General features: G+C 43.9%; 1 pseudogene; it reads right to left on the bottom strand.

Annotated features, from left to right (window-relative positions):
- Positions 1–9,459, bottom strand: part of LOC125368195 — a 40,114-nt pseudogene extending 30,655 nt beyond the window's left edge.
- Between the last annotated feature and the right edge of the window lie 4,177 nt (positions 9,460–13,636).

Genomic DNA, 13,636 nt, shown 5'->3' with positions numbered 1-13,636 from the left:
AATCCTGCGGACACTTTTCTTTCAGACCTCTGGCCTCCAAATAAATTTCTGTTATTAAAGCTTCCCAGTTTGTGGTCATCTGCTCCAACTAGCAGAGAAGCGCATACACCATTCCACCCAAGCCTGCATCATTCTCACCTGATGACCTCCACGCCCTCCTAAGCAGGACTGCTCCCAAGCCCGTGGGGCCTCCTTTACTGTGTTTCCAGCTCTGTCACTGGAGCCTGGGTACTTTGGGACTCTTTTGCTTGGAAACCTTCAGTGGCCTGTGACTGCTCTGGGAATAAGCGCCCACCTTCCTGATGCCTTACCGTCTCTCAACTCCCTTACCTGGTCCAGGGGTTTGTCATGATCCAGGGTAAAGGGCCCTTTCATCACCAGGCCCCTTTGACTGTAAATTCAGGGATCCTACACTTCCTTTGCTGCCTATGTCACCATGTCCACCCCAATCTCACTCTCCAGACTCAGTGTGAAGCTCATTGGCAACTCTCCAAGTGTTCAAGGAAGCCAGCCCTGCTGAGGACAGCAAAGTACGTGAAAACCTGCTCTGGCTCCTTTATCGGCTGTGACATTGCTGTGATAAAGAACCTGCCTGGGCTAGAAATCAGTCCAGATTTGTGAAATATCTTTTAACGCAAAATATGAGTGAAAAACACAAACATTCTGGGTCATCAGCATGCTATGTATGCAGCAAGACAAAACAAGGCAGGTTGTATAAATATTTAACAAGAGAAAGAACTGAACTAGCTCCAAAGAAACATCTGGGATAACAGATCTGAGGAGGCTGTGGGTTGTAGCGGGAAAGTCTCTGTGAGAAGATGTAAAAAACAACCGCCCCAGAGTCTCAGATTCCACTCTCACGTGCATTTATCGGGCACCTCTGACATCCAACTCTAAATGCTTTTCCCTGAAACATGAAGAGTTTACTGCGCTCTTGAGCAATTTGCAAAGGACCAAACTCAAATAAACTTGCTTTCCTTACCATTAAAATGTTTCATTTTTATTTCAAACAACAGAAACTCGGCAACAGTGTTATTAGCTGAGATAAAAATCCAGATTTGTTTTGCTGCTATGTTACCTAATATGGCAAGAAATGGATTGCTGACTGTGCTTAGGACTTCACATCCAGACATTAATCCAAATACTAAGTGTTGGCATTCCAAAGAAACTAAGCTATAGATCGGAAAGTATGGGTTCTATGAAGTTACCTTCATGGGTGACACTGGGAAAAGATCATTTTTTTCCAGACCTGATACTGCAGGGTGGATTGCATGGTTCACAGGACCCCTATGGGATCAATTATCTACGTCACATTCTTTCCCTGAAGGATTCAACTGCACAGCTCAAGTTCACAGTTGTACTTCCCTCTTCTGCAGAGTGTTATGAAGAAAACCCAGCGCTTCAGTTAGGCTGGGACTGAATGTTGACAACTGCCAGCTATTTCCCATGACAGAATGCTGTCTGTCCTTTGGAGCAGCCTGTCCACTGGCTGGACTCTCGCTCTCCCTGGAGTGATAATGTGGGCACTACAGGTCTTTCTTCTACCATTCAAATCTTTATAGACTATTGGGAGGTGGTAGAACTGTAGAGCGAGGTTTAGTTGAGATAAGTGGGTCACTAGGCATGTGACCTGGAAGGACAGATGGTGTCTTCAGCCCCTTGCTGTGACTGCTTCCTGGCTGCCACAAGGTGAGCACATTCTGCCACATACTCCCATTGCCCTATTCTGCCCGAAGTCGACAATGGACTGAAACCTCCAAAACCTTGAGCCAAAATAAATACCCCTTTTAAATGGTGTGTCTCGGGTACTTGTTGGTGACACAAAGTATAACTAACTCAGGACTGTTACTAAAATGTGAATTGATCAGTAGGCTTGGGATGAGGTTATGATTCTGCATTTCTGCAGAATTATATCATTCTATGGTAGAATCTACACTTCTAGCAAGTTCCTATATGATGGTTATGCAGTTGGTTGAGGGACATACTCAGAACCAACGAATTCTACAAAACTTTTAGTGATGAGCTAATACCAATACTCCTCAAACTCTTCCACGAAATAGAAACAGAGGGAGAAATCCCAAACTCATTCTACGAAGCCAATATCATACTCATTCCCAAACCAGGCAAAGACCCAACAAAAAAAGAGAACTACAGACCAATATCACTAATGAACACAGACGCAAAGCTCCTTAATAAAATATTAGCTAACAGGATCCAGAAACTGATCAAGAAAATCATACATCATGACCAAGTAGGCTTGATCCCACAGTCACAAGGATGGTTCAACATCCGAAAATCAATCAACGTAATTCACCACATAAACAGATCTAAACTTAAGAATTACATTGTTATCTCAGTCGATGCCCAAAAAGCCTTTGACAAAATATAACATCCATACCTATCAAAAGCTTTGGAGAGAAGAGGAATAGATGGAACATTCCTCAAAACAATAAAAGCCATATCCAACAGACCAATTGCTAATATATTAAATGAAGAGAAACTTAAATCATTCCCCCTAAATTCAGGAACAAGACAAGGATGCCCTCTCTCCCCACTTCTTTTCAACATAGTGCCGGAATCCCTAGCCATAGCAATAAGGCAAGAGGAGGACATCAAACGGATCCGCATCAGCAAGGAAGAAATCAAGCTATCCCTATTCGCAGATGACATGATCTTATATCTGAAGGACCCAAGAAACTCAGTCCCCAAACTCCTACACCTAATAAACCAATTTGGCAAAGTAGCAGGCTAAAAAATCAATCCACAAAAGTCAGCAGCTTTTCTGTACACCAGCAATATACAAACAGAAAAGGAAATTATGGAAATAATTCTATTTACAGTAGCCAAAAAAAGAATAAAGTACCTAGGGATCAACTTAACTAAGGATGTGATGGACCTATTTAATGAAAATTATAAAAATGTAATAATGGAAATCAAAGAAGACACAAGGAGATGGAAAGACCTCCCATGCTCATGGGTAGGCAGAATCAGTATAGTGAAAATGGCCATATTGCCCAAATTGTTATACAAATTCAATGCAATACCTATCAAAATCCCAGCCACATTCTTCACTGAAACAGAGAAAGCAATCCATAAATTCATATGTAACAGCAAAAAACCTAGAATAGCCAAAGCAAATCTAGGCAAAAAAAGCAGCGCAGGAGGTATCACAATACCAGACTTCAAGCTCTAGTACAAGGCCATCATAACAAAAACAGCATGGTATTGGTATAAAAACAGATAGGAAGACCAATGGATTAGAATTGAAGACCCAGAAATAAAACCACACTCTTACAGCCAACTGATATTCGACAAAGGAGCTAAAGACATACAACAGAATAAACATAGCCTCTTCAACTACTGGTGCTGGGAGAACTGGGCAGCCATATGCAGAAAACTCAAAGTAGACCCACGCCTATCACCTTGCAGCAAGATCAACTCAAAATGGATCAAGGACCTCAATATCAGACCTGAATCCTTGAAACTACTGAAGGACAGAGTAGGAAAGACGCTAGAACTTATAGGCACAGGAAGGAAATTCCTGAATACAGTCCCAGGGGCACAACAAATAGGGGAAAGACTCGACAAATGGGACTACTACAAATTAAAAAGTTTCTGCACAGCTAAGGACATAGCCACCAAAATAGAAAGACAGCCAACCATATGGGAAAAGATATTTACCAGCACAGCAACAGACAAAGACCTGATATCAGTCATCTACAGAGAACTCAAAAAACTAAGCCCCTCCAAGCCAATAAACCTATTAGGAAATGGGCAAAGGAGCTAAAGAGAGACTTCACAAGAGAAGATATAAAAATGGCAAAGAAACACATGAGGAAATGCTCAACATCCCTGGTGGTAAAGGAAATGCAAATAAAAACAACCCTGAGATACCACCTCACCCCAGTTAGTTTGGCCTATACTCTGAACTCAGGCAACAACAAATGCTGGAGGGGGTGTGGGGAAAGAGGAACCCTTCTCCATTGTTAGTGGGAGTGCAAATTAGTACAACCACTTTGGAGAACAGTATGGAGGTTTCTCAAAAAGCTCAATATAGACCTACCCTATGACCCGGCCATACCACTCCTAGGCATCTATCCTAAACTGCAAAACTTAAGATATCAAAAAGACATTTGTACTTCCATGTTTATCGTGGCACAATTCACAATAGCCAAAATATGGAAACAACCCAGATGCCCCTCCACAGACGAATGGATCCAAAAAATATGGTACTTATACACAATGGAATACTATATAGCGATTAGGAATGGTGAAATATTGTTATTCGCAGGGAAATGGTCAGAACTTGAACAAATAATGTTGAGTGAGACAAGCCTAGAACACAGAAAACAAAGGGCCATGATCTCCCTGATATATGACTGCTAACAAAGGCAGACTGAGAGACAGTACAGACCAAGTCTGTGAATAGTGTATATGTTCTTGATACATTGTATATTGTATATATGTCTACCTGACCTAGAGAAGGGATAGAAAAACAGGACGTAAGATATCACAAGAAATGTACACAATGCCCTACTATGTAACAGTACCCTTTTTGCACAACACCTTGTAAAAAAATTTGTGTTCAATTAATAAACAAATAAAAAAAAAAAAAAGAAAACTCTATCTAGCTGAACTGAACCACACAGAACACTTCTCTTGTTGGGACTCTGGAAATCCACTAGCAGTCCCAGCTCATGGCTTAGTATACATCATACTTATCTATGTTTGTTGTATAAGTCTCTGATTCCACAGGACTGTCCTCCATCATCTATGGTATCATACAACGGCAACATGTTCTGAGGTCCATTCCACAGAGTTCAATCATGTTCATCATGTTTAATATTACTTATGTATCCCCCCACCCTTCAGAAGTTTTAACAGCCTCTAGTTTCATGGCATGTGTATTGAGAGGGTTTTCCCTCCTAAAGTCAAAGCCTTACAGAAGGAGCTCAACCAAACCTGTCACTGAGTTCTCTGAGGTGCACAGCTGCTCTCTCAGCTTCTCCACATCATCAGGATGCACTTGTTCATAGAGGGTGCTCCCAAACCACTCTGACTGGGGCTGGTTCAGAACAGGGGTGACAGAATCAGACACATAAATCACTCACCCTGTCTCAGCAGCCACTACAAACAGAAATCCATCAGCTCCTTCAAGGATGAGGTGCTTCAATTCCTGGGGGGGGCGGGGGGGGGGGGAAGACTGTGGTTAACACAATGCACTGGGAGTCTTACTATAAAATATAAAACACAGTAAGGGATCACCGAACAGAGGAAAAGGCTCCTGTCATCTGTTCACCAATCTGTCTGACCTTGTCTGTATCTCAGTTCCCCAAGGGTCCAACGACCCAAAGCCTAGAAGAACAGGAAGCAGGACCTGAGGGGCCTTGTCAGTGTTTCCAAGCACTTTACTGGGGATGAGTTCAAATATCTTCAGCCTGGGGAACCAGGGTAAGGGCAGACTAAAAGCACTTTTTAGAAGAAAAGTTTATCTTGCTCATTTTCCCCTATTTTGCATTTTTGCTGTTCGGTGTCTCGAGAGGCTTACTCAGATCTAAGGACTGGGTGAGCAGTTTTATTTTCAGTGTCAGGAAAATCTTCCCAATAAATCTGTTTTTAAAATAATGCAACAGGATGTCTGGGAAAGTGGAGAGATCTCTGTCACTGAAGGAGGTCAAACGGCTTCATTTATGCATTCACGTTTTTACTGGTTTGCGAAGACTGCAGGAAGGTCCCAGGGGGCAGAGCCCCACCCCCTTCCCAGGCCCTTCTTTCTATCCCCTCCTCCCCACTAAGGTTCATCTTCTGGGAGGATTTTTGTTTTCTTTCTCCAGATACAGGTTAAGGGGCTAAGAGCAGGGGACTGAAGGATCTTCTTGCAGTGCAAATTTGGACGTGGAAGTTAATGTCCTCAGCTTCTGGTTTTTGAGAGGTTTTGTGAGGTTAAATAAATGCATGTATGTGAAGACTATGAAGAGCCTGACACACAGTACGCCTTCCATAACACACATTATGATCATCACCAGTGAAAGCAAGGCAGGAACACCCAGGCAGTAAAACTCAGCTAGACTGCTTCTTTCTCTCTCAGCTCTAATTTTGTTCCTCACCTTTAGTCACATAGGGGCAGATTCAAGTACAATTTTTTTATTTTTTTTGGCAGCCCTGGGGCTTGGACTCAGGGCCTGAGCACTGTCCCTGGCTTCTTTTTGCTCAAGGCTAGCACTCTGCCACTTGAGCCACAGTGCCACTTCTGGCCATTTTCTGTATATGTGGTGCTGGGGAATTGAACCCAGAGCTTCATGTATACGAGGCAAACACTCTTGCCACTAGGCCATATCTCCAGCCCTCAAGTAAGATTTTTCTAAGGATTAAAGAAATATAGAGTGTGGGGGAGGGGAGCTTTTTACTGACCCTTGCATCAGCAGTGCTTAATACATTTCTGTCTGGTTGCCTATTAGCTGTTAATCTTTCAGTCTACAGGGTGGCCTTCCTCAGCAAATCTGCTGGATCTAGAGTCTGTCATGACATTGTTTTTAGAGGTAGAGACAGGCTTGAAGCCCACGCTCTGAACTGCCATGTCCTTTCAGGGCTTATGGAACCACTGCCATATCTTCTTGACTTCTAAGGATCACATGACCACCAGGAAGGACTTAAAAGGGACCAAGTAGATAAAGCACTTGTTAAAAATGTCTGCCACCGAACAGACAGCAATAAATGTTGGCTCTTCCAACCTGCTCCCATGGCCTGTGTAGATTCTCAGCTCCAGGAGAATAGATGATTCGGCACTAGGCGAGTCACTAGCCACCCGGAGGCTCTGCACTTTGTAAACTCCCTCTGCTCCTCCCTGTCATGAGCACCGTGTGGCGCCTGCACATCCATCTTGAGCAGTTCCCCCTAATAAAACTGGGCCATTTCTGCTCCACATCTTTGGCCTCACATTCTGTCTTCTCAAACACTCACCATCAAAAATTCTATACTATACACACTCAGCACTTCCAAACTACATGTCTGACAAGCATATAACTTCACTTTTTCCCTTTCCACCACATAAAGTGTTTCAAATCTATCACATCACTCACCCTAGAAATCAGAAAATCAGGAAGGTTCACGTTCATTATGCACAAGGGCAAACAGGGGCTTGGACTATTTGCTGATATGCCCCTTTGACCACCACATGGAAGGTCAAAGACTCTGAACACAGGCTCCGGACTAATGTAAACCCATTCCCAAAACATTGTCTCACTATTATGTGTGTGCCTGGGTGCTTTTGTGTGCCTGTGTGTGTGTGTGTGTGTGTGTGTGTGTTGGTGTGTGTATCCCAACTATTCCAAAGCCAGTACCTGTGTTTCCCAACTATTCCAAAGCCAGTACAGGTATAAAAAATAGTTTTGGTATCCCACCAGCCAGTCTGCAATAGACCTAGTCACTTCACCAGACAGTCAGTTGAATTTGGCTAATTTACTGACTCTTTGTAATTCTCAAATTCCTTGCCTGTAAGGAAGACAGTTGACTTCTTCTTTGGACTAGAGTAAGGAGCAAATGAAACAAGGCAGAGAAAGAGGAATAAGGCACAACTCCCAGTCGGCACTGCAGATGCCTGCCAGTGCTAGCGGTGCTGCTCATCACCACGGCTACTACCATGACTCACAGGATGGTAACCCTCACCGCCATCCCAGCACACAAGTGGCTTCTGCAACTTCTTCCTGGGTCGGCACTAACTAAACACACAGCTGAGTGCACAGTAGAGCTTTTAGGGGTACCTCATCAAGGTATATGGGAATTATAAAAATCAAAAGATGAAAAGATATGCCACTCTTCAAGACAGCTTCTTGCTGAAGAGTGAGTGTAAAATTTCTTAGCTTCATCCCTTCCTTGAACCTCATCTCCCACCTATTTTATTGCAGTGTAGTAACCCTATAGTCTTTCCAGCAATGACAGAGGTGGGTGGCTGGGTACCTGCTCCGTGAAGAAGGAAGGCTTGTATGCACGGTCTGTAGACTTGTTTCCTATGCCTCTCATGGACTTCATGTGCAAGACGGCCATGCGGAGAATGGGAGCTTGTCCAGTTTCCAGGCCAGGGCACTGCAGGTGGGGACCATGTCCGAGAGCTCCGTGATAGATTGAGTCATCTTGTTCCATCTGCGCCACTCAATCTCACTGTGATTCTCTCTTCCTATAAAGCACAAAATCAGGAGGGAAGAAAAGAAGTATCAGACCAAGGTTACCATCTAATGGGAGTAAATGACACTCCACTAATGCCAACTGAATCAGAGGTTAACTCTGCGCAGCTAAGTGGATTCATGCTGGGCAAGTAGCACTTGAGTCCTTTGCAGGCTCTTGTCTCTGTGTGGGGAAATGGATATCCACTGTCTTCAGTTCTAGACTTTATATATTAAAATCTTGCAAGTATCCCCCTGGACCTATGGACTTTTTAATAGGCATGAAAAATTTATACACCATACTTTGCCAAGCTAATAAGATATTTTCAGTGGGTACATATGAATCTATACATGCTTGTGTACAAGTTCATACACAAACATAGAGATGAATGCAATTACTGACTGACTCCATGTGTGGTTTACATACCTCAAGGTAAGAAACGCTAGAATAGTCCTGGGCTTAAGATTTTATAATGCTGTAAAAGTAATAAACACAATAAAAATTGTGTTTTAATATACATTAATAATACATTAATGGGTAAGAACCCATACAAATGTTGTATTTAAAATTTTCAGAACACTATTCAATGAGTCACATGAAATACTTGAGCTTTAATAAATAAGTGTTATGCTAAATGATTTTTTCATACTATAAGCTAATGTAAGTGTTCTGAGTCTGTGTAAATCAGGCTAGGTTACCTATGATATCTGGTAAGTCAGATGTATTAAATGTATTTTCAACTTAAAATAGGTTTTGCAAGAAATACCACATCATAAAACAGAAGCATTCGTATTGCCTTACCATTTCTTTTTAGGTATTTAATCACACTAGTAATGGCAGAAATTCACTTTACATAAGGCTATAAGAAAGCTTTTATTCTATTCCCAGCAAATTTTCTGACGCATAGTAATAGAACAGGTGTGTCCTTAAACAATGAATAACCAATTTTGTAAAAGCACTCCTGGGAACTACTGGACCCAATCTCTGTAATGTGTTAAGATTAAAAACTAACAGAAGGACTGGCAGAATGTTTCCATCTGAGATTATTGCTTTTAGTCTTAGAAAACAGTAACAGCCAACCCTGTTCAGCAGGTAAGGCTGTTTACTTGAGAGAAAAGATTGGTCTAAAAACATGTTCCATGTTTGCCACAGGATTTAGGGTGTCAAGAGTGCTCAGAGAATGACAATGACATTACAGCAAAAAAGGAACAACCTCAGGCAAAACTTCCTCCACACACTGCATGCATTAACCAGTTTCACATCCATCCTCCTCCCTGTGCCAATCACACCTGATGGCATGCCACTCACGTGTGGTGAGGTCTTCTGTGAACTCATAAGAGGCCCTGAAGTGAAATGACCCGAGTCTCTATGGCATGCCTTCCAAGCAAAGAGTCCTGAGCCCTGTAGGATCCATGAGAGGCCAGAGGTGGCAGAGAAAACAACAATGACAAACAACAACAAAAACCAGGCTCGGTCCCTAAGCACAGGGGCTTTAGTTGGAAAGGTAAAACTTATACTTCACACAACGAAAACCAAAAGCATGTGATCAAGTGCCCAAAATGGCACAGATTAAACCACAAAGAGGAAGGGAGAGAACTGCAGAGGGGCTGGCAGAGGTAGGAGGAATGGGGGGAAGGCAGTGGGAAAGAGGAGCAATACTCTGGGATCACGAAGATCAAAGAAGAAGCACCTAGGGTGGTAAAGAGCTAGGCCCTGATGGAAGGGAAGGGCAGGCCTGGGGACCAGAAAAGATAGGCCCAGGAGCATCAGAGATTGGGGAAAACAAGGAACACCCAATCCTTGTCCTCCATCACACAGGCTTTGGTTAGCCCTGCTCAGTGGAAACCCACAGCAGAACATGACCAAATACTCCTAAAGGCACAGATTAAGTGAAAATCGCACAGGGCCAGACCATAAAGAGAAAGCTGTAATGAGGCCTGGCTGAGAGGGGCCTTAATGGCATGCTCCCTTGCAGGTGACTTATGGGAAATATTCAAAAGGAGGAGGAAACAGAGGCTGAGATCAGAAAGAAGATTCCTTGTATTATTTGCAACCTTACGTTTCTGCTCTTTAATTTCAATGAATTATTACAAAGAAACAGGAGTCTAGGAAGACTTTGGTGTGTAACTCTGACAACCGAGGGTGGTTCTGGGATGTCGGCTGGCCCCATTTTGAAGCAATACTCAGCATGTCACTACCCACTGTAGGCACTGGATCTTGGGACTCCCTAGACAACCCATTGACTCAATGAGCCCTAAAAGTATGAAGGCACTGGACCACTCAGTGCAGTGGAAGGCTCTGCTTGAGTTTGGGCCCGTGGCATGTGCTGGCAGGATAAGCGTCCACCCAGGAGGACAGTGCTGCACTGACCTTGGAAGGAGAGTGTGTGGCTATGCCACTTGCCAGGGACAGGTGGTGTGTAGTCAGTCCTGCTGGAGAGAGAGTTCATCTCCACCCACGGTTAGGACCCTGTGTCTTGGTAACGTCAGGGGAAGTGGAACCAGGTGCTTGCCAGTAGAGGCCAGGCAGAAAAGGAAGGCCACTCGGTCTCTCCACTCCTTTCAGCCCCTTGGTCAAGAAGGCCTCCTCCTCTGGAGCTCAGGCCATCTGTCTATCCTTTCCTCAAGGTTCCTTTGCATTGTCACCACTGGCTACTCAGGCTGAAACCAAGCACTCAGATAGCCCCAGCTTGAGGCAGCCTAGACCCAACCTATCTCTCTCCCTGGGGCCTGGTCCTTCTCTCCCAGGCCTCAGGCACCCTCTTCCAGTTTTGCCACTTCCACAACTTGACCACAACTTCCTGCTCCACCAGTTGGATTGCCACTAACAACTATTTCCTGACACACACACACACACACACACACACACACACACACACACACAGTCTCTGGCTTCCTTGTCCTTTCTCTCACAATTATCAGCTCTTGTGGCTTTCTGGCTCCAGGCTACTCCTAGCTTCCCTGATTCCCTCCACAGCTACATTTCTAACTTGATCCCTTCAATATCCTCTTGGTGATATTCTAACCACTATGACCTCATCTACCCAATACACTTGTCCCATGCTCAAGCTAAGACGTTAAGAAGTCTTCTTGGTGGACTTGGAGCTTTCCTTAATCTTCTGGCCTTTGTCCCCTATGCTCATTTCTTAATCTTTCAAACCTCTGGATACCCTCATGGTCCTCTTCCCTCCCCAGACTCCATATGCTCTTTTCATTTTTTACCCACTTGCAAATGGCCCAGACTTGTCCCCACTCATTTTTTCATTCCAGACAATCCTCAGCCCCCTGCAATCTGGTAGGTCCCTGCGAATTGCAGCTAACACAGCAGAGATGTGTCTTTCATGTCACAGCCCCAGGGCAGCAGTAATGATGTGTCAGAGACAGAGGTCAGGCCTTGGTCTGTAGTGAAGCAGGCTGAAGGCCTTTGTGGTCCTGGGTGATGATTCTGGAGTATGCATGTGAATGCGTGTGCATGTGTGGGATGGTAGGATTCTGGAGTACACATGTGTGTGTGTGCATGTGTGGTATGGTAGGATTCTGGAGTATGTGTGTGAGTGTGTGTGCAAGTGAATGCAGGTCTATATGTGGGATGGTAGGATTCTGGAGTACATGTATGAGTGTGTGTGCATGGTGGTACAGTAGGATTCTGGAGTACATGTGTGAATGTAGATGTGTATGTGGGATCATAGGATTCTGAAGTACACATGCAAGTGCATGTGCATGTGTGAGATAAGGTAGCTGAGCCTCTCTGCTATAACTCTGCTCCATCTGAGGCTCACTGATAGGCCCAACAGTGCTAAGACAGGAACCATGTTTGGGCTCCTATGTGATAAGGACCAGGTTCTCAAATCAAACATTGAAACACAAGGTCTGAGGATAGACAGGGCACTGACTTTGGGACAGCCCTCCACAGAAGTCCATGGGGTCCTATGAACTCAGTCCTATACTATCAGTAACAGCATATGTTGCACACAAACTACCTTTCCCTATTATTTTTAGAGTGCAGAGGAAAGGATATAGTGCATAGAGGCTGAGGTTTGAACCCTGACTATATGAAGTCTGACTCACTGGCAGGTTCATGGACAGTGACAGTGTAGAGTTTCTGATTCTAACCACTCAGGCTTCTAGACAATGAACTCTTTGTAACCCTGCTCTGTTATTTCATCACTGACACTGATCTTCAATGTCAAGCAAATGTCACTCCTTATCTCTCTTCCTCTTTATCTCCTCAGACTACTGGGTCATCATTTCTGGAGGTTAGCATGCAATATAATGTTATCTCAAGGGCAATTTTGACACAGAGGAATCAATGCCATTGTTTTCTTATAAAGGGGGGCTGTGTATGGCAAGACCAAGCCAGAGAAGGAAAGTAGGTGGACTCATTTTCAAGGCTAGCTCCTTTTCAGGAACAAAGCCCTCTGTGCTGTGAAGATGCATCTTAAGAAAAGGGGGACAACTAAGTTGGGATCCTGTCTGCATGGGGGAAAAAACAATACACACTGTGTTGTGCAGTTTCCTCTAGAAACTCAAGCTCATTAGAAATGTTTTCCATATCTTCTCTACTGTTTCACCCAAAGCTGAATCAGAGAATGGAAAGACATATTCTCAGAGGTGAAAGTTTATGGGATGACGAGACATTTACTACAGAGCTGGGAGTCTTGGAATTCCCAGAAAGCAATTAAGTGCATAGCCCATGTGGAATTCTGGGAGGAAATGACACAGCCTCTATGGTCATGGATAGAAAGAACCATAGCCAAAAATAACTGTTGTAGGATAGGCTGAAGGCATAGCTCAAGTGATAAATGCTTGCTTAGAACAAGGCCTTGGATTGAATCTTAGCACTAGGATAAAAAGAAAGAAAGGGAAGGAGGAGAGAGGGAGAGAAAAGAGAAATCTAGCTATTCAGGAGGCTGAGATCTGGAGGACTGTGGATTGAAGCCAAGATGGGTAAAGTCTGAGAGACTCTGGCTTTTAAAATATTAGTTAAGGGATGGGGATATGGCCTAGTGGCAAGTGTGCTTGCCTCGTATACATGAGGCCCCGGGTTCGATTCCCCAGCACCACATATACAGAAAATGGCCAGAAGTGGCGCTGTGGCTCAAGGGGTAGAGTGCTAGCCTTGAGCAAGAAGAAGCCAGGGACAGTGCTCAGGCCTTGAGTCCAAGCCCCAGGACTGGCAAAAAAAAAAAAAAAAAAATTAGTTAAAAAAAAACAAAAAGTGACTCAACCCACTCCAAAGCAGTGACGCTGCCTCGTCAGCCACACTCACACACACACACAAACGAAGCTCCTGAGGACAAAAGAGATTTTGCAGAGTGTCACTTACCAAGATGTCCACTAAACTCGGTCTTCCATCACCACATCCAACTCTCAGCACTCTGCCACTAAGCCACATTCCCAACCCCAACTCTCAGCTTTAAATATGCCTACAATAAACTGTGCTTGTTTCTCCTGCTATAAAAGACCTAAGCAAATTA

This window comes from Perognathus longimembris, chromosome 20, assembly GCF_023159225.1.
Source record: "Perognathus longimembris pacificus isolate PPM17 chromosome 20, ASM2315922v1, whole genome shotgun sequence".
Lineage (NCBI taxonomy): Eukaryota > Metazoa > Chordata > Mammalia > Rodentia > Heteromyidae > Perognathus > Perognathus longimembris.
This window is presented reverse-complemented; position numbering and strand designations above follow the sequence as displayed.